This window comes from Pseudopipra pipra, chromosome 3 (assembly GCF_036250125.1).
Source record: "Pseudopipra pipra isolate bDixPip1 chromosome 3, bDixPip1.hap1, whole genome shotgun sequence".
Lineage (NCBI taxonomy): Eukaryota > Metazoa > Chordata > Aves > Passeriformes > Pipridae > Pseudopipra > Pseudopipra pipra.
The window spans coordinates 2,460,321-2,481,439 of NC_087551.1; the positions used below are offsets into that span (position 1 = coordinate 2,460,321).

A 21,119-nucleotide genomic window follows, 5' to 3' on the forward strand; every position below is an offset into this window, starting at 1 on the left:
GCTTGGAATTACAGCGTCGTCTTAGGTAAATTCAGGAATTGTGCAAGCTGAGCAGTCGTTCCTTTCGGTGCTGGAAGGGCAAACAAACGGGCTGTTTGTTCGGGGCCGCGGGGGGTGTTTCCCGAGCTGCTGCTGCAGCTCAGGGTCGGGGCAGCTTCGCCTTTCCTCGCTCTTTGAAAGGGGGCTGGACACGCAACAGCGAGGGAGGGGAAAGGACAGAGGTGGAAGGATTCGTTAGATACTATCCCATAAATATTGCTGAGTGTCCTCTGTTTTGTGCATAAACACGGCGCTGGAAAAGCTGCAGGAATCACTCATTTCCTTCCCTGTGGAAGGTAATAGTTGCTGGGTTTCATCCACCTGATGATGTCAAGTGAAGTGTTCTGAGGGAGCAGCTTCAGAATCTGGTCCTGGGTGTTCCAGTTCCTGCTGCAGGTGCCTCTGATTCCAAAACTTGAGGAAAGAAGTAGCAGGATGGGAGGGTTTTTTCTAGATTTTTATTACAGCTTTTTTCTTTAAAATTCTTAGAAAGTAGGGAGGCACCTTCTAATCTTTCAGCTGCCTTTTTCTTTTCTATTTAACAATTGAGCAGCACATCCATTGATCCCTTTCCCCAAACATTTTGAAGCACTCGAAACCATTTCTGGCCACGTTGTTATTTATAGAAGTTCACTAAATGAAAAAGTGCTCCTTTTCCCTTGCAGGTATATGCATCATTTATGGTCTGCCTTCATTATATTCTGTACTCTATAAACTCCTGTAGGAGAGTGGTTATGTAATGCTCTTATGTCATTACATTTACATGCATTAAATTCCTGGCAGAATCATATTCACTGTAACAAAAGGTTCATTAGCAGGACAAAAATGCTTAACTTGGGAAACTGCTGGAAAGAAGTGAGACACATTTCCAGGCTGATATTGTTGATATGCAATTATATATTATGTACAGAGTTGATCTGGGATTAGCTAATCCCAAATGACAAGTATAAATGTGATAGAAGTTGTTCATTCAGATCTCCTTCTGTAGCCATAACTTTGAACAGGAGTTATTGTGGAATCTGGAGGGTGGGGAAGGGCCACTCGGTGCAGTTAATAGAGCGGTGCCATTCCCACCACGGGGGAGCTTTCCATGGAACCAGCACTTTGCAAACTGCAAATGGAGGGAAAAAAGTTACTCAGTGCATCTTATTTACATGTGCAACTGGTGCAAAACGGATTTATAGCCTCAGTTCTGCTATGCATTTAAATATGGTCTTTATTCCTCCCCCTCCCCTGTCACTGAAGCGTTTTGGTGGGTGCTTTCAGGGAGAACACCTGGGCACATTCCTTTGTGGAATGTCATGGCTCTGCCTGAACCAACTTTGGGAATTGATCATTTTAGTTCTGTCGAAATGGCAGTTAAATAGCAGGAATATATCAAGAGTTAAAACTTCATTACTGGAGAGCAATAAAAATACATCAAGCCTAGAATATTGTCTAGAAGATCAGATTTCTTGGTTATGTTGACACTTCAAAGAAATATGTTTATTTAAGGAATAGAAATTCTATATACTGGAATACTACAGTGATAAATTGCATTCTAGTTAGGCTATCTCTGATGTTCTAATTTTATCAGCCAACAATGGGCTGTGTATCCTATGCAAGTCAGATGAAAAAAAGGAAAAATAAAATAATGCTAAGGGGAAAAATCTACCTTAACCTTTCTCTGCTGCTTCAGTGGAACTAATGCTGAGCAGTGTTTGGAGTCTGCAAACATTTAATTGTATTTGTTAGCACCTTTTCATTGGATTCTAGTGAGGAATGTTCAGGTGTAAACGTGCTGGAGACAGCACCAAGAAACTTCTCTGCTTGTGGTTCCCGGGAGGATGAAAGGCAGGGGACACTTGGAGTTTTCATGCAAACCTGGAAATAGGGATGCTTACAAGTCTCCAGACTTCCCTGTCTGACAGCTTCCCTAAATTTAGATGTTATGGCTGTTTGCATGACCTGAAAGCTCCTCCTGCAAGTGTCGATCCTTAAAAAGGGCTACCTGGAAAGCGCCGCCGTAAATATGTCTCGTTGCTTCCAAAGCTGTGAGGAAGTGATTTTTAACATATTTCACCAAAAGAATCGCTGCTTGTTCTCAGTTTTGCAGATGGTTTCCCAGGTTGACTCGTTAGAACGCTGAGGAAGGACAAAAGCTCGTTTGGCAGAACAGGAACTCTGTCATTACTCATGTTGGGAGCATCTGTCTCGCTCGTGTACTTGGTGTTTGGGAGCTGAATAGTCTGTGGAGAGTTTCTTCTGCTTTCACTTATGGGGGACATTCCTGGGGGATGATGAGGTGTCTACAGCTCCAATTGTCAGTGCTGAATAACTCAGACACGTTTGCTGCCCTCGCAGTTGCTGCGGGACAAACCCAGAAGTCTGGAAAGATGAAGTGTCGAGTCCCCAGTAATTTCCAGCCTGGTCAATGTGACCACAAATGGCTTCTATGGAGAACGAGAAGGCAGAAGCCTGGCTTTGTGGAGAAAAAAACCCCAACAATAGTTATTTATTTATTTATTTACTTATTTATTTATTTACAGAGGTGTATCATAACTTGTGCTTTGACCCAAAGCTGTCACAATTTAATAAAGCCGTGCAGAATTCTGCAGCAAAGGGGAAAATATGTCTCTGACAGAGGCCATACCATCCTTTTTAAATGGTCTCAGGTAGATGAAGGCTGTGCCTTGCATTTGCTTTCCCCCTCCAGCATCCTCCAGAAGGCTTTGTGGAAGGAGGGTGGAGAAGTTTGACAGTCAGGTCTCGACACCCCTTCGAAATCGGTCTCAAGGCTGCTGGAGGTTTTGAGGCATCTGCTCTCAATTGTCACTGCTGGAAAACAGGGAGAGGAATTTAAAAATAAATAACTTGGCACACCTTTAGTTCTGTGGAGTTGATTAAAAAAGCTGTCTCTGATGTAAATCAAATGAAGCAACATTTGCAGCCCGCACGACGTAACTGAAATGGGTCTGCAAAGCTTGGGCACTGTGGAGGTTTACTCTTCCTCCTGTTCCTGAATTCTCTGTATTTCAGATGTTTTCAGTGTTTCAGTGTTGCTTGGTTAGTGCTGTGTTTCTGTAGAGTAGATGGAAGCCATACAGTGCAGTCTGCAAAAATGTGTGCCTCGAGAAACACAAAGCCAAATAAAAGGGTGGCTGAAGAGGGGCAGCCTTCACAGTTTGGCATTGAAATTCTGCATTTCTGCTCAAAGAGATGCTTTTCCATTTCCTGGTTTCAAGCACCTCTCTGATTTTCTAGATTCAGTATTTGTGCACATTACTGAGGTTCAGGCTTGACAATTCCAACGCCCATTTTGAGGCAAAAATGCCCCATTGCATTGTGGGGGAGCAGAGAGCTCTTCAAAGGTACAGAAATTAATTCTTTTCACTAAGGGAACAGAGGGAGAAAATGCAAAAATCAAATAAATTCCAATATGTTTAAAAAGACTGATAAGAGGCTAAAAGAAAGACATGAAAGGGGCAGGAGGAACTTCAGGAGTTCATGAGACACGGTTAGTTTTCCCTCACAGCTCCCAGCCCCTGGTGATGGGCTGCAGGATGAGCAGAGCTGGACATGTGGTTGGGAAGGTCCATCCCTTTCCTTGACAAGTTTATGGATCCTAAAAGAAGGTGGGAGCTGTACCCGCAAAGGAGGGATTTTATTTTCATTTTGTTGGTAGCTCTCCTCTGCAGATGTAAGGAACAAGTCCTGGGTTTGATTTCATCCTGCTTTAGCCTCAAACCAAGGACAGCTAAATGTGCAAGATGGCTGAAATTCAGGATACTGAGTGTGTGCAGTGAAAAAAATTCCGTGGAGTCAAATGTATTGCTGAATCCCACCTTAAGCAGGTTTACTGTCTCCTTTCACCCCTGTTTCTCCTGTCAAGAACAGAACCAGAAATTGGAAAAAAGACAGAGGTGTTAATAAAAAAAAAAAAAAGAAAAAAAGAAGACAAAAGAAAACCAGAAAGGAGATGTTGATTTTAGGAACTTTGATTTACTTGGTTTTGCTTAAAAACATTAAGCTTTTGCATTAGAAGTTTCCTTTGAAAAAAGGATGTCTGCCTTTCAAAATCCTGCGTGGGAAAACGTTCAGGTTCGTGTCAGGCAGAGCTTACAGATATTTTTTCAGATGCAAGTTTAAAAACAGACACCTTTTTAAAAAGAGATTTTTGGGAGTTCTGTCTTTGTAACTTGACAGGACAGTTTGTTCATGTCAATAGTCTTTTGATCACTCCAAAGACATTGAAATCAGAAATGTCAATGCTTGCAGCCTTTTGATGCAGCTCCCTTAAGTATTGTTACAAGAGGAATACAGCAGATTATTATTATTTTTTGATTTGCCAAGTTTGTGAGTCTGTCCCAGAGCTCTTGGGAGACTGATCCACATTTGTGGGTCTAACCTGGAGCACTTGGAGCCTGGACCCTCATTGGTGTTGTCAGTGAGTTAAACAGTGAGAAGTGTCTGCACTTTCCTGCTCTGGGTCTGGCTTTGGGCTCTCCAGGTGTGTTGCCTCTCTGCAAGGCAAGTTACCACTGTCACTTATTGACATCCAGTTACCAAAGTGGAGGGGGGTTAAATCTGAACCTCCTTCTTCCTCATCACACTGAATCAGTGGGTTTCTGAGTGCCCCTCTGCACGTGAACAGCAACAGAACCATTTCCTAATTCAGTTGTCCTGCCGACCATTCCTCACTCCAGTTATAAAAGAAATACAATGGGCTTTAGCTTTTTGTTTTTAAATGCCCTGTAAACCTCCAATTAGGAACGTAAAGATGTGACTATATAGGGTTATCCTCTCCTGAATATCTTTGTAAACCCTGATCACAAAAGCTGTAGGGAATATTTTCTGTTGAACTGAAATTCAGCAGAAAAAGAAAGTACAGAGTTACAAACAAATTCTGGCATTTTTACAGTCTGGTTTTTTATTTATGTGTATAAAAAATAGTGATTCTCGATGTCTTTAAATGGATTACTTGTTTTACATGAATTATAATCTACAGAGCAACCATTTTCTATAGGATTTGGTTTGTAGCTGATGTAATGATTACAAGGAGGTTAATCCTCCAATCCAGATGGATCAGGTGCAGGCCCTGAGGATGGAGGATTTCTGTCAGGGGGGTGAACCTGGATTTGTGGTCTGCCCCATGCATATCTCAGGGATAAGGGAGCCTCTGGAAGCACAGAGGTTGAAATCCCTGTTGAAGCTGGTGGGAGTTTTGTTACTTCAGTGGATTTAGAATGTCACCGGCAGGATTTTTAGGTGCTCTTTAAAATGAGAAGGTGACCTGTTTAACACTGACCCAAATCATTCACTGCACAACTTCTGTCCTGCCCAGATTCCCAGGCACACATCCACAAACCGAAAGGAGAACTGTGGGAAAGTAAAACTATGGATTCGAAGCGAGAAAGTCACTGGAGGTGTTTCCCCCCCTCTCTGGCTGGTTATTGTGGGCAGGCAGAGCCGGAGCTGTGACGATGCCCAGCACTTTGGGAGGAGTGGGAAACACGGAAACCTGAAGGAATCCAGCAAGATCCAGAACTGCAGAACAGGGAAATGAAATCAGTTTGTCACAGAAGATTTTTTTTTTTTTTATTGACATCTTTAGTTTGTTTTGATGTCTGTAATTAAAGCGCTAATTATGTGTTTCTGTTGCAGTGGTCATGCTTTTATTACATAATTGCTACAAGTTTTTCTCTCACCACTAACAATATTTGTTTAACCTTAGTGCATTCTAGTTACATCCTTCAGAATGTAAAAGCTTAGGAACAGAGTTATTGATTGTTACAATTAACTAAATCAGAGGGGCTCAAAGTTCTTTGCCATAAATTAAATATGTTTTGTGGCAGAGGATCAAAGATAATTAAAGGATGAAGCCACCACAGTCATTAAACAATAAATATTATTTCTACACCAATTGAAGAAAATAAAGCAAAAAAAAAAAAAAGAAAAAAAAAGGAGTAAATCTGATGGCTTTTAAAAGGAGGGGAAAAAAAGTTTAGCCTGGGGTAAAAACATCATTTTAAAAAATAATTTGTACTGTGATCCTTTGAGCTTCCTTCTGTGTTGTCTCAAAAAGCATCTGATTAGGTGAGATGCAATTCAGTCACCTTCTCTTCTATTTTTGTTTTCCTTTTGGGTTTAGGCATAATTTTTGTCAGTATATTTCAATGTATTCATTAATTTTTCTCATTTGTTTATTTTATGCAAACCATAAGAGACATTTTTTCCTCAGTGAAGATTGCCTCTTTATTTTATTTTGAAATATTTGTATATTTATTTCATTAAATGAGATAATGCTTTTTCTTATTAACATAATTTCCAGTACATTAAACATATTTCTCCACAGACAGAAGAGAGGAATCAGATTAAATGACAGTTAAATCACTTGCAGCAATTTCAACTGTTAAAAGAAATAAGTGTCTCTGTTTTCTTTGTGATCACGAGATGTGCTGTAAAGGGAAATGAAATCCTAAAGAAAGGAGGGAAAACATAAAGAAATAATGACTGACTTATTGCAGTAATACCACTGAGAGAAGACAAACTCACTACAAATAAAAGGAAAAATAATATAGTGGTTTTGAAAGTTACCAAAATTCATTTCTTATTGATGAGATCAGTGCAAGCCTTGCACTAAGTAAACTGAGGGGGGGAAAGCAAAGCACCCCCAGAGCCAGACAATGCCATGCACTGGGGGGGAGAAAGAAGAAATAAATACTGGGCATTTGGAGGGCTGTCCCTCTAAATGCCTTGAATTTGGAAATAATTTCATTTTGTCACATTTAGGGGAGGGAGGGGAGAAGCAATTCCCTCCTGGTGAGCTGCCCCTGCCCCTCCAGTGGTCAGGGCTCCCCAAATGTCCACATGTCCTGATCCTTGGGCAGCTGTGGGGCTACAGCAGGGGGAAAAGTTATCTTTTTTTTAACTCTTATAAGATATTCCAGAATGATTATAATAATAAAAAATGTATTTCCCTTAATTATATCTTTATTGTTATTTTAATTTCCAGAGTCTGAAGGAGCTGCTTGGCAGAGCTCTTTGGGCTGAGTGACTGGGCTGAGCCATTCCCAAGGTAAGGTTCACATCCCTGCTTTGCCCCCAGCCAAGATTTCCTCTGTTTGTGCTTTTAGCTCTAAACCAATTCTTTGTCCCCAGTTTTATGTGCCTGATCCTGTAGTCCTGAGGAAGGACCAGTCCAACAGTTGCCATTTTCCCTCTCTTTCTCACTTTCCCATCAGTGCACTCTGCAACTTGAAGCTATGTATGCACAGTGTGTCAAACACTGATTTTCAGCTTCAAGAGGAAATCAGAGAAGGGATTTTTGTGCTGGGGGACCTGGTCTAACCCACTGCTCTGTCTCAGAATTAACTAAAACCACAATTCTTCAAGGATTTTAACTGTAGTATTCTTGCTTCTAAATGCCTGATGAGGAAAAGCCATGTCAGTGGGGTGCAGCATCGTCCCTTTTGCAGGGAAAGAGGTGGGAAATGGCACATTTTGAGGCTTCTATGGAACTGTTTCCTGGGGCTGGAGAGCAGACTCTGCCTTCCTGCCCGTGCACTCGTTTGCTGAAGCTGAGCAGGGTCATTTGCACTCTGGGGTTGGTGTCCCTCGTGTCCTCCTTGGAAGTTCTATTTGTTGTGCCAAGGGGAGTTGTCAGGGACTGGAGGTGGTAATGGAATTTAGCAGTTGAGGAGACTCTGAGAAATTCCAGTGAATTTGAAACACAATTAAAGAAATCAAACCAGAAGCCTCTGTCACCATCCTCTGTGGACATTGGCCAAGGGGAGAGTCACATCTGTGCCACTGCAGGTGCAGCAGAGCCCTGGCTCCCAAAATGCTCCAAAGCTCCTGGTGGGCACAGGCTGAGGGTCATTTTGAGCTCTGCTGCACGGTCCCTGTGTGAGGAAGCACAACAGAGAGAGCTGGTAAGTGGAACTGAGCCCAGAAACACTTCTAATGACGGTGCTTGTACTTACAGCCTTCATTACCATATTTTCAGAGGGCATAATAATCATTAATGTGTTTATTGTGCCCCTGTGGGTTGGGGCAGAAATGTTATCCTTTTTCACACACGTGGAATTGGAACCCAGACAGCCCAAGTGCTCCTGTGGGAAGGCTGCCAAAGGCCTCCTCCAACCCATCTCCAGGTCCTTTCCTCTGGACTTGTTCCACATGGGCCACAGCTCTGCAGGACAATTGGACACACGTTCAGCTTCCCATGGACTGACTGTCCCTCTGAAATAAAGGGAAATAACAGTTAAGAACTGATGGCACTAAAAGCAACAGCAGGTTTCAGCCTTCAGTTTATAAAAGTGCGTGTAAAGGCTTAGTTAACTTTTGAAAGTGTTTTTAGATGAAGTAAGTGATGAGGAAAATCTGTTTCCGAATTTAACAAGTTTATATTTTGCATATTCCATACCAAGGCCATTTTTCATCTTGAGACACCACAAGAAACTAAATCAGCCTTTGACTGTGAGGGTACAATGCTGAAGGTATTCCAGAATAACATGCTTTAGCTTTGGGGAAATATAAAAGCATGACTACATCGGGCTTTTTATGTTATGTAACAGCAGTTTTTCCATTCTGCACTAAATATCACTTTCAGATTTCTCATCTTGCATGATATTGCCTATTTCATGCCTCTGACAAAGTGGCTGAAACAAGCTCTTTCCCCAAACTTGTGATATTTGTGGATAAAGGATTATTACCTGTGGTATTTTTGAAACAATGAATAAAAGGCAGCGTTGCTTGGGCAGGTGCACACAAGGTGCTGGGTTTCTTGTCTGATGCCACAGCAAAAGTCTGTGTCAGAGTTCAGAGGGGATTCCAGAGGATTGGGCTCCCCCTTTTTGTGCTTGGATTAGTAGGTTTAAGATCTGAACTGGTCTGAGACAGACACTGGAATATTTTCTTTTTCAGGCAGTACTTTGGCCGTGTGACCTGTTCCATCTGTCATATGGCAACACTGGAAAATTAGGGAAAAAATGTGCTTCTTTAGGGGGGTGCTAAAATCCCCCAGTGTGTTGCTGATGTGTGGTGGCAGTGCCATTCCACACTCTGAGGGTTTGGTAACAATGTACCTCCCTTTCCTGGAGAAAGGAGAGTGCTCCAGGTTCATGGGAGCACTCGAGTGCAGAAGGAACTGGGAATTGTGCTTCTCTTGGCAGTATTTGAGGGAACAAAGTGAGGCTTCATTCTTGGGTTTGGTGGTTGGCTTTTTGATTTTGTTTGACACAATAGGAAAGGCAAAATGAGAGAGGAAAAACTAAGCTGCTTGTCTCTGCTCTCCAGAGAAGACCTTAAACAGCAGAATCTCCCCCCACCCCTGTGTGTGTCTGACTTGATTATTCCTGTCTTGTGGGAATCTCGTGCAGCTGGACAATATCTGCACTGGAGAAGTGTGGAAATGCAAAGTACAGCTTTGGTGAAAATCAGATTCTATATTCCCTTTATTTGTTGATTCCTGGGACTGTGTGCAATTGCTTGTCTCTAAAATGATTCCGTGTGAGGGGTGGGCACTGTGCCTTTCCCTCCTGGATGAGCAGAGCTGTCCATCCCTCTCAGGCTTGAGTCACATCAAGGTTAGGATTTTTAACTTTTTCTTTTGTTTTGTCTGGTGGCTTTATTTTCCCTGTTTGCAAAGGAGAGAGAAGTTTCAAAAACCACAGGGTTCATGAGGTGGTGTGGGAGAACAAAAAGTGATCATAGAAAACCAAGTTTCAATAGTTCTGTTGCTTTGTGGAACAGATCATTGTTTCTTTTTATGGAAATTCAAATGGAAAAAGTGGCTTAGATGGAAAAAAAAAAATCGCTACTTAATGTTTCTCTTGATATTTCCAGCAAGTCAATGTGAACATAATAAAATGATTGTGTTTCTTGAAAAAATTTTGGTTAAATTTAGCTTTGTTTTCTGCTTAAAAAAAGGGGAGGGGGGAGTGATAATAAATGTCATTTGCAAATAGAAGTGTCCTCGGTTTCCTGTTTTCAGTAGGCTTAAGATAATTCATTTGTTCTACTTGTAGTTTGTCAATTGATGCATCCCTTCCAAAACTCTGTGGGCCCTCTTAGCCAGAGTTTCCTACAGTTATTTTTGCACTATTGTTAAACAGAACCATCCAACATGTTGCTTTTTGAATTTATTGCGTGGGATCAGCACATAGTTTTCCATTGTGGCATATTTGTGTGTTTGTCACTTTTATTGTTTATATGCCAGCATATGGCCAGAAAGACAAACTTCTTCCCTCAGTTTTCTTCTTTTGTATTGTTCAGGCCACAGTGCCTTTACATCAACAGTTTGTAGAAATCAAATTCCTGGAATATAATCGGTTTGCTTAAGGAAAAAAGAAGGAAAATTTGGAGAATACAGCCCTGGATCAGTGAGTGTTCAGTGAATGGCTTTATTTTACTACCCAGGGCTGCACAGAGGGCAGAAAAACAAATGCCTATTTTTATTTAAACTCCAGTTTGGTTGTTTAGTCTCATATATCTCCTGATGCCACTTGCACAGATACAGTGACTGCATCGAGGGCTTTCCTGAGCAAGCAGAGCTCTTCACAGTGGCAAAACTCTGCCTGCATGGACATCAGTGCATGACAAGGACCATATGTCTGCATTTGTGGTGTGTGTAACCCAAAACCAGGTGGTACCAGCACCACATGCTGGCCAGCTACTACTCATTGCAGTTACTCTAAACTTGACCAGAGATAAATGGGGTTTGGTGGGTTTTTTGGTGGTTTTTGTTTGTTTGTTTTCAATTCTGATGGTGTAATTGTTCGGTTTTGACTTCTAGAAAAGACTGGTTTTTTCTTAATTTCTCTATGGCATCAATACTTATGTGACACTCTGATAAAGAAATTTCTTGGTTTATCTATTAAATAAATCAGTTCAAACTAGGCCACATGCATAAAGTGATCAGCTATGTCATTCCATGGATTATTGCCACCCACTGGCAGGTGATTTGTCGGTAGTCTGAGGCAGGAATGTTGTTGTTTGCACAGCTCCTGTGGAACAAGGAGTTAAAGTTTTAAGCAGAATAATCATTGGCTTACAAAACTCTCATTTCTCGTCCGTGTGGTTCCACTGTGGTTCCATGTTTTCAGCTTGCCCAGTAACCATTTTGAAATTCCATCCAGCAGATATATCATGATAAATCCCCTATGTTGGCTTCTCCTGTTTTCCCCGTTTTTTGGAAGCTGTTGCCACACCACATGACCCACCACAGAAAGCCTGCTGGAAACCAAATCCTGATTTTCTTTAGTTTCTTTGGTTAGTTAAGTACTTTCACGAATACCAACTGTGATTTGAGGTGAAGAATCCCTGCAGCAATTAGGATTCATTTACTACTGGAGCATTTTATTAATTACACATTTGTAACCACATGGATGGGCACAAACCCACTCACACATGTCTGTATTTAGAGATTTGTAGACAGAAGATTTAACGTAAACATAGAAATGTTAAACTACTCATGTGTAGCCTGCAAAGGAGATAACAAGAAGGATTCTGTTCTCGGCGTGATTTGTGAACAATGCTAAGTAAATATTCATCATTAATATATAATAACTGTTGCTTTTGGCAGTTCACTTTTCATTTAATTTGATAATGTGTCCAGCAAATGAAGTGGTACAGGCTGCAGTGTTTTACCACCACAATTGCGTATTTTCAATCATTGTTAAACGAAGGCAGCTCAAGGCAAAGCTTTAACCCCCACTAGTTTTGTGTGTGATAAAAGGAGAAGGCGCTATCAATCTTTATTGTCTGTCTCGCTGGCTGTAATTGCATTCAATAGTCCACTGATTCCGTGTCTGTGCCGGTGTCGGGAGCAGGGAAGAGCCAGATGCTCGCACTGATCACACGCATCCAGTGGCCACTTTGAGGAGTTGGCAGAGTCTGGGGGGCCGATGATGGATCGGTCACGCCGGGGATGACGAGCAGCCGAACGCGGCGAGTGCGTGGGGAGGAACTCCTGCCCTTCCGAGTCCGGCATTCCCAGCCCGGCCGAGTGTGTTATTCCAATGCATCCTTGTGTTATTCCAATGCATCCTTATGTTATTCAAATGCATCCCTGTGTTATTCAAATGCATCCCTGTGTTATTCAAATGCATCCCGTGCTGCAAACAGTGCCAGTGAGTCACTGTGTCCTCGTGAACACAAAACAACAACCAAACCCCCCAAAGAGCCTCCGAGTAATTTAAGGTGACATTAAGAGCCCCAACACTGTAACAGGTATCTCAAAATAGTCTCCAGTAGTTACAATTATCTGATTCAACCAGAGAGATTTGGAATTACAGTATCCCAGGCTTTAATCCACCTTAGAAGCTGTTTGTTTTTTTTTTCTTGGCAGCTTTCTTTTTCCTTTAATTTGAAGTAGTAGCTGGAATGTTTTACAGAGAAACAACCAATACTGCTTTGGTGCAGTTTGAATAGTGAGGAAAAACTCCAATGGAAACAAGGAAACTATGGAATAATTGCTTTCTACATGTTACCTACACCTTTACTCTCTGTCCCGCATCAAATGTTCTTCACAGGTTAATTATTTAAGCTGGTTAGTGAGGGTCATCCCTTGGACAAGCAGCTGTTAAAGGAGACCTCAAAAGACACAGAAGCCTCACCTTCACCCAGTTCATATCATTTATGCAGAAAATGGTCCTATTTTTTCCCTCAGGACTGATATAAATGATCAGATTGATTGATCCAATGAGCAGCTGTGGAGGGTGGTTACACTGGGACAAGGATGCCTTGGATCATGGCACTCGTGTCTTGTACCTACAGCCTGTGGGGACATCACATCTGCTTTTTGTGTTCTGCAATTCTGATGTTCTTTGGTGCTCAGGGTGAGAGCAAAGCCCTTCCCACTGAGGGGAGTGGATTTGTGGAGGGCTCTTGGCATTCCAGCTTTTGGGAAAAAAACCCATCACTTGTTCTCTTAAACTTTTAATGAGTGATTAATGCTCAGGACTGAAGAGATGGCTGGGAATTGGGTTCTGGATAACTCCTGCTCCCAGCTGGAGGCCCTCCCACAGCCTTGAGCTGGTGCTTCATCTCCCAGTGGACACAGGGGTAAAGACAATCCCTTCTCCATTGCTCCTCTTGGATACTTTAGGCAGCTTCCTTGGTGGGTACATCCACCTCCCCTGTGCAGTGTGGCCACATCATAAATAACCTCTGCTGGGAGTGCCTGTGACTGAGGACAGGAACAAACACAGATGCCCAAATATTGGGTTTCATGCATTGTTTCCATCCTGTGAAATCAAATTGCATCGTATTTGGGAATGGAGAATGAACTTGGTGCTCCTTAATGTGATGTGTACATGCAGGAGTCATTATTTGAGGCAGTTTAGAAAACTAAAATTAGTTCCTAAAATTCAGCAGTATCTACTGTTGCCTTTTTTTTTTTTTTTTTTTTACCCTTTGCATTTTGTTCAAATTAATTAAAGTGCACAGATGTTCAATTAAAGCTTAAAAAATCCATGGCTACAGCTGTGAAGCAACATTGTTGAGATTGAACATATCTAATAATGCTTCTCTCTTTGAAGAAATTCGATTAATGACTCTCTGCTAAATAATTTTGCATTGATAAATTAAAGGAAATGTAGGCTGTCCCCTCCATTTATTTATGAGAAAAACAGAGTAGCCCCTAAGATACCAAAATACAAGATCTGCTTTTCATTTTCTTACAATAGCATGTGGAAGGACTCTGGTTTCTAGGCAAAATGTATTGATTTAGCTGGAAATTATTGATACCTTTCCTTCAGCTTGGAATAGCTGCCATGGAAAAGTCAGCTGCTCACACTGAATGTCCTGGGGTTCTGGATTCCTTCAGCACTGCTCTGTAAGGTGCAATAACAGCAGTGCCTTCCACCAGTTCTTGAGCAGAATTTACTGAGCCCCCTCAATTTACCTGCTGTGAAGAGTCAAATAAAGAGAAGGAGTTTAATCCCTTGAATTATCACACTGTTCCTCTGGTGTAACCCCAGATGTCACCCCAAGGAAGGCACCAGTAATCCTCCTTTTCACTTCAGCACAGAGGGTGTGCCCCTAAGTTATTTCGTTAATATTTCTATTTCCAAGCATTAATTATTAGCACAGAAGTGACCAAAGCCTACCAGGAGCCAGGTCCTGTCCTTGAGGACATCACATCCTGGGCTTCAAACACCTGGGCACTTTTCACTTTATATATTCTGCACACAAATCAAGACATTGTCTGATGAAGAAAATTACTGGTAAGATCATGTTGAGTACAGTGAAATTTGGCTTCAGCTACTCAATTAGAGCAGCTCCAGAGGAACTAGAAAGCACCATTTATACAACTGTCTCCTTGATTGTTTTAGCTCCAAACACTTAGAGAACCGCTTAGTGATACTGCACAAAATTCTTCTTCTTAAATGCTTGCCATTAAATCAAAACTAAGGGGTTTTATTTATTTTCATACCTCAGGGAATACCCAGAGCACTAATCCTACCTGTCCCTTCCTAGTGGTGTGGCTCCACTGAATGATTTTAGGAGTGATTTCCTTTGCAGATGCTCTGTTAGACACCAGTTCAGTTACAAGTTACAAGCTTTCTGAAAGCTCTACCAGAACAGCAGATAAGAGAGAGGAACCAATCTTTGTCTGGGGCCAAAAATGGGATTTTTTTGCATGAAAAATATTGTTTTTGCAGCTGCAAACAATTGGGAGTAAATGTAATGGCCAGACCTGTTGCTTCATTTGTGTTTGCAGCTGATTGCAGCCTCCTCTCACTGCTTTTGATCCGGGTGCCAAGGGAAGTTACTCATTCCCAGCCGAGCAGATCTGGATCTGTGCATCCACCTCCCTGGATGGGTGTCTCCAGTGGGACACAGAGGGAACCGAGGGCACATGGAAATCAAAAATACATGTCCCATATCTTGTTTAAAGAGGAGGGGAAGTATGAAGCTTAGAAATGTTCTGCTGCTCTTCTCCAGCATTCAGAATTCCTGCACCAAGATCAGAACCCATTCATTGTACAGGAGAAAATTCTTCCCTTTTACTCAAAACCCTTCATTTCATTATGAAGCATTTAAAATTAAAATTTCTTTGAGGTAAATTGCCTCCAATTAAGAAACCAAGCTAATTTTCTTTGCAAAGATAAAGAAGGTTGTGGGTTCAATCCCTGTACAGACTGTTCCCTGAAGTTGGACTCCGTGATGCTTGTGGGTCTCCTCCACCACAGAATAGTCTGTGAAATCTGTGAAAAGCCCTGAACTTAAAAACAGATTAGTACATGAGATAAAATCTCCTAGTTAGGACCAGTCTGGGGAAGAAGAGAAGAATTTTCTGAAACATTTCAGAGGCATTAAATTAAATTTTTTCCTGAAAAAGCTTTGGCATGAAATTTCTCTCCGTTTGTGGTGCACCAAGTGAGTTAAACTCCTCTCAGTCATGGGACAGGAGCCTGAGTTCAGGGCCTTTTGAAGCAGTTTGCAGTTGAATCAGCAGATCCAGGATCATATTTAATGAACTTGTAGCATTTAAAAAATACAAATCTCCTTTTTCTCTTTCGCTTTCAAAGTAGAGTCACAGTGGTGGGGGGTGGATTGAGTTCTGTCAGGGGAACTGAGTCCTGAATCCCCACTTGTGTTTAGTTGAACATCATAGCTGGACATTGTGCTCTCCTGATCAATAAAACCCTTCACCTTTGGAAGGAGACCAATGACTGTGCCAAATGAGAGTTGTTAGAGAGAGAGAGGCTTTAAACTTCTCCCTTTTGCCTTCTCATATGGGTTATATTAGGAGTGATCTGAGCACAGTTTAAAAAAACCCTGCTGATGCTTTTCATGCATTTTTTCTGTGTTTGTAGAATTGGTTTGAGTTATGTTGTAGAGTCTGGAGTGTGAAGTTCCCTGGGTTTAGTGGATTTCTCTGTTATATTTTAAAATATCTGTGTGCTGAGATACCCAGTAATGTGCTTTTCCAACTGGAATTTGGGGGCAAAAGCTCAGCGTTTTGAATACATGTTGTAAATTCTTAAATTTCCCCTGCCCCAGAATTTTCAAGGATTATTTGTGTGTTCCTGAAGTCTTGGTTTGGGGAGGGGATTCAGTCCATATGTGATGTGTGTGAAAGGGTCCATGGAAAGCAGCCACAGAGCCTTCCAGGAGCGTTTGGGGGGTGAAGTCTGACATCACTGCTGGGCATCTGCACAGATGTTAAATGGCTGTCACAAAAAGAGGGATGAGAAACGTTCAGGTGGAGAAAATTATTCAAATTATGTAAATATTCAGATGTTTTATATAAAAATAAGAAGATGCCACCTTGTGGTAAGAAAGATGCTTTAGTGCATCCAGACCCCCTTTGGGTGAGCAGGGGAGACGTCTGACACCTGGCAGGGATTTTAAATTCTCTTTTAAGCAACAGTTTAACAAGTAAAATTAAATTTGAGGTAGAGAAGTGCACGACCAATCTTCCCCTTTCCCGTGTGTTTTCCTCCTCCTCTTGTACTCAGGGTCTTCACAGCACTGCTGAAGCAAAGGCTGAATATTTTCCAGGCTTCTTATTCCGTGCATTTCCAAAGCTGCTTTTGCTGTTATCCCAGAAAACTGGGGCTGGGAAGAGGGACAAACCTTTTGCCTGGGTAGCTGGGACTTTTTTTGGTAGTTGTTTGTGGTTAATTCTGTGTGTAGAGTAAAATATCATCTCTGTTTTATACTCAGCACTTAGAGCAACTATTGTTTGATTTGTGGGCAAACCAGGAAAAATATGGACAAATAAAGGTTTTAAAAGATTGAAATCATCTCTAAATTTATCTCACAGACAGGCATGACAAACACCTGTGATATTATGCCATTCTTTATAATGGATTATAAAAAGTTTGCCTTTATTCAAACTCCACTTGCAATTATAAGGTGAATTGTGTGTCCTGACAAAACCCTCTTTCTCCCCAGGATGCTGTTCTTTAAATGCTTGTTTGGATTAAAAAAAGAAAACTAAAAAAAAAAACAAAACCCCAAACTTTATTCTCTTTTTTTTTTTATCTTGCATTCTATCTTGTGTAATTTAAATAATCCACTTTATCTGCAGCACACTTAGTGAGAGCAGAGTAGAACTGCTGTCATGTGCATGGCAACAAACTACTCTTGTCTTACTGTTTAGGTCCCTTTATTTCACACAGGGAAAAAGTACAGGAAAAATATTAATAGGAAAATGTTACAGCCCTAAATTTTGTGCCTGTGCACACACACACTCCTTAACAGCAGGGGATGTCTGCCCTGTGCAAGTACTGTGCATATTGATGCTAAATTAATAATAATAATAATAATAATAATAATAATAATAATAATAATAATAATAATAATAATAATAATAATAATAATAAAAAAGGGGTTAACAATTTTTCCCCAATTTGAAGAAGTATTGTGCCTGTAATTAAAACATACTTTCTCTTAACATAATTTATTTCCTTGCATAATGTAATTTGACAGAGCATTATAAATGTATATCTCTATGCTTCATGACCCCATTATGAGGACAATTTTTCCATAGTAATTCATTTGTGTTCTGTTTCTTCTTGCTTTCTGATTACACAATCAGGATTGAATTGTGCAACCAACATCCTGATTAAAATGAGACAAAAAAACCTGTACAGCTCAGCTCCCTGAAAATCTCTTCTGGTTCCCCCAAAGACAATGGGGAAATTCTTATTTGTTGGTGAGGACAAAGTTATTAAAAGGGATTGCAAATGGGAAGAGGAGAAGGTGGAGCTCCAGCTCCCCATGGGAGGAAGGCAGGGTAGGAAGTATCAGCCACAAACACAATTTGGAGAAGTACTGCAGGAAAAAAGGAAAACCATCAGAAGGCTGGGACTGACAAGGGGGACTTGGGAGAATGTTTCTCACTTTTCTCCACATGTTAGGATTACAGCAAGGTGCAGTGTTTTTCACAGCAACAATTTATTTAGTTGCCAGAAAAGAACTCCAAAACAAAGCAAAACAAAGAGAGATTTTGATGCAGGAGTGCTAATGCCACCAAATGCACAAATAACTGTGTTTTTAATGTAATTTCAGCACCAGGCCCAAGAATCTGAGCAGCCCCCTTTGCCTACCCCAGTTTAGAGCTCCTGTGTTTTCCCACTAACCCAAAACGTGCTTGGGAAATAACACAACCAAACCCATCCTCTCACTAAAGAAGGGTCTTTTAAAATCATTAGTCTGGAATAATTTCTGTGCTTGGAATTAAACACACATTCTGGTAAATGGTAGGATTAAATAATCTGAACTGGGAGTATTTTTGTGTGTGGTTCCATTTCCTTTGTTTCTTTTATACTCATTTTTCCAACTCTTGGTGAATAATACAGTATCTGTATACAGTATCAGTATACAATAATCAGATACTGTATTATCTACTAGTTAGAAAATCAAAATTTGGATTAATTTCTTGAGGGTATTAACAAAATGAGTGCCAAGTGTATCAGCATATTTGCAATGCCATATTGATCTTGGACATAATCAATTAAAAACTTAGATCTTAATCCTCATGACTTGAACAGGTCCAGAAAAATGGAGAAACTGAGTTGCAGCTTTGCCTGGTGCCCTTGTTTATTGATTATTTCTCTGGTCCCCTTATTGATTGATTCATTTGGTCATTTGGGAGTGTGTTTAGATGGACCATGGGCTGCCCACGAGCAACAACAGCAAATCAGTCAAGCACATTAGGAAATGCTGTGCCACAAATCTGAGCAGTGGGCAAGTTCAGGAAAAGGCTGATTAATAGAAATTATTAATTTTAAAGAACTTCATTAGAGCAGAAGTTTGGCCTCATGGTCCATACTTAAGTTTGGGAGCTGGGAATTCCTGATTTGAATACCCTGGCTCTTTCTCACGGTACATCCAGTTCTATATTATCTCCTCTTACTTCCTATGGAAATAACTCTATTTACTACAGCACTACTACTTGAGATAACTGCAAGTAGGTATAGTTAGAACTGGTTGAAAAATAGGAAACATCTCTTATGGAATATTTCTAACCAATTCTAATTATTGCCCTTAATGTATCATTGAAAAATTTGAAACAGGATTTCTCTGGAAGGTGTGACCTGCTCTTTGAAAGTGGGGGAAAATACTTATTTTTAATCACCTTCATCTCAAGAGCTGTAATTGAGGTTATGAAGTTATAGTGGATTAACAGGTTAGTGATTTTTTTTTCAATATGGGGAAAAAAAATACAGTGAGTTTCTTATAAAAACTTTCCTAAGTGCTCAACCTTTGAACACAAATGCGAAATGCAATGTTTTAAGTTCGGGCCATAAGCTTCACATTAGAAATTAATCATGAGATGTTTTGGTGATAAAATCTCTCTCATTTGAAAATGTAATTTATTAACCAGCACAATATCTATTTCAGGGCATTATTCAAGCTCCAATAAAGATTTTCATAATGTTCCAATAACGTGCCAACATTAAGCCCCGTGTGAAAGGCGAGGGTGCTTTTCTCTTGGCTCCCAATCTCCCCTTTTTTCATCCCCCCTGGGATGCAAAAGCAGAAAACCCAGGGATGTGAGCAGATATTTGCTGGAATAACAGAGAGGTCACAGCTGGTCTGGAAGCTGTTGGAGGGGCAGTGAGACCCTGATCCCTTGGAGCTGCTCATGTTCCCATGGTCCCTCCTCCCTGTGCCAGGAGTCCTTCCCAACTTCTCCCAAAGGAACAGCACAGGTCTGAGCTTCCAGTTAGGGACCTGCACGGGAGTAAAGGGTCTAAGGAAGGCTTTGTGGTCAAGTGCATCCCATCCTTGCATCTTATCCCCCCCTCTCATCCTTCCTGTCCAGCTCTGCACTGCTGTTGGCTCCTGTGTATGGTGGTGGAAAAGAACCCATGAGCAGCTTTGATCCGAAGGGACTAAAACAGATGGAAGCCTTGGGATCCTCCTGTGCTTGGTAAAGGAACAGTCAGTAAAATGATAGCAAAGTATTAGTTCTAGGGGAGAGAAAAAAAAAAAAGATACTTGCAATTCCCTTTACATTTGCATAATTTTCTTTACGTTGCAAAAATAATTGAATGTGGCTCCAACGTGCTGGTCCTGGGAAGCCTCCTGGAAAGGCAGGAGGTACCTGACAGCACTTGGACTGGGCTGTTTTGCCTGGGCTGTTAATTATTTTCATTTATGAAATTCTAAATTCGAAATTCTGTTTTAAATATTGAATATTTCTGGTGAAATGACAGCTTGTGCTCGCTTTAGGATATGCCTGCCTGGTAATTATTCATGAGGAGAACAGCTGAAAACAAACTCGTTATACACCTTGGCAAGTCCCTGTGATTTGAATTCTGTGAAATTTCCCCATGGCCATGTGACTTTATTCTGAAGTACTCGAGCAGTGCAGATGTCCAGAATGCCAGAGCTGTTACAAATGTTATTCCTGTAGTCAAAGTTTTGAATCATCAGCGCTTCAGGAAAAGGGGGGGGGGGGAAAGAAGAAAAAAGAGGAGCAAAGACTGATGATACAGGGTGTGTTTTGAGTGTTTGTCACATCCTTCATTACGTGCAGCTCTCGTACATTACCAGAGCACAGACAGATCTCAGGAATATATCTCAGTGCATGTTCAGGGCACGGAATGGAATTTTCAAATTTCCAATGCCTGGAAGAACAGCCCACTGAAAGGCACAGAGTATTTTAACTGTCTCCTTTAAGCCATGATACAATAAGCATCAGCACTGACATTTTTGGAAGTTTAGAAGTAAGACAATTTCTGTGTAACATTGGATGAAGAATCAAAATGCTTCAGATTTAGCTAAAAATAAAACATTTCTCTACTTTCGCCTTTTCTTTTTCTTCTCCATATGGCTCCTGAAACATTCCTTCATTTAAATAGGTTTTAGAGCTCTTTCCTTATAGTTCCTAAAGCATTCATGGCTTTTGAGAAAAAAACAAAAAACATTTTAGCATGTGCTATTTTTGTTATTCTAATTAGAAAAAAACAGCTGGTCCTGAGCAGCTCTGACTGGAGTCTTTTTCAACACATTGTTCAGATTCTTTTTCTTCCTCTTTTTTTTTCTTCCTGTCAAGCCACAGGCTCCCACCTCTCCTCATCCCACACGAGCCAGCCCCAAAAACACCTGCACGTGCTGCCTGAACCTGCACA

At 41.0% G+C, this 21,119-nt stretch overlaps 2 long non-coding RNA genes across 14 annotated transcripts in view; both read left to right on the forward strand.

The window, feature by feature from the left end:
• Positions 1-21,119, forward strand: part of LOC135412330 (uncharacterized) — a 475,906-nt gene that overhangs the window by 137,999 nt on the left and 316,788 nt on the right. For all 12 annotated transcript variants that reach the window (XR_010429568.1, XR_010429573.1, XR_010429566.1 and 9 more), the window contains one exon: positions 7,034-7,096. This is a non-coding gene — a long non-coding RNA (uncharacterized LOC135412330). The remainder of the gene's footprint in view (positions 1-7,033; positions 7,097-21,119) is intronic.
• LOC135412343 (uncharacterized) lies at positions 7,116-20,814 on the forward strand. Of its 2 annotated transcripts, XR_010429602.1 has the most exons (4): positions 7,116-7,952; positions 19,056-19,168; positions 19,808-19,915; positions 20,218-20,814. It is a non-coding gene; the product is annotated as an uncharacterized LOC135412343 (long non-coding RNA). The 2 variants fall into 2 exon arrangements; XR_010429601.1 differs by having other exon boundaries at positions 19,808-20,814.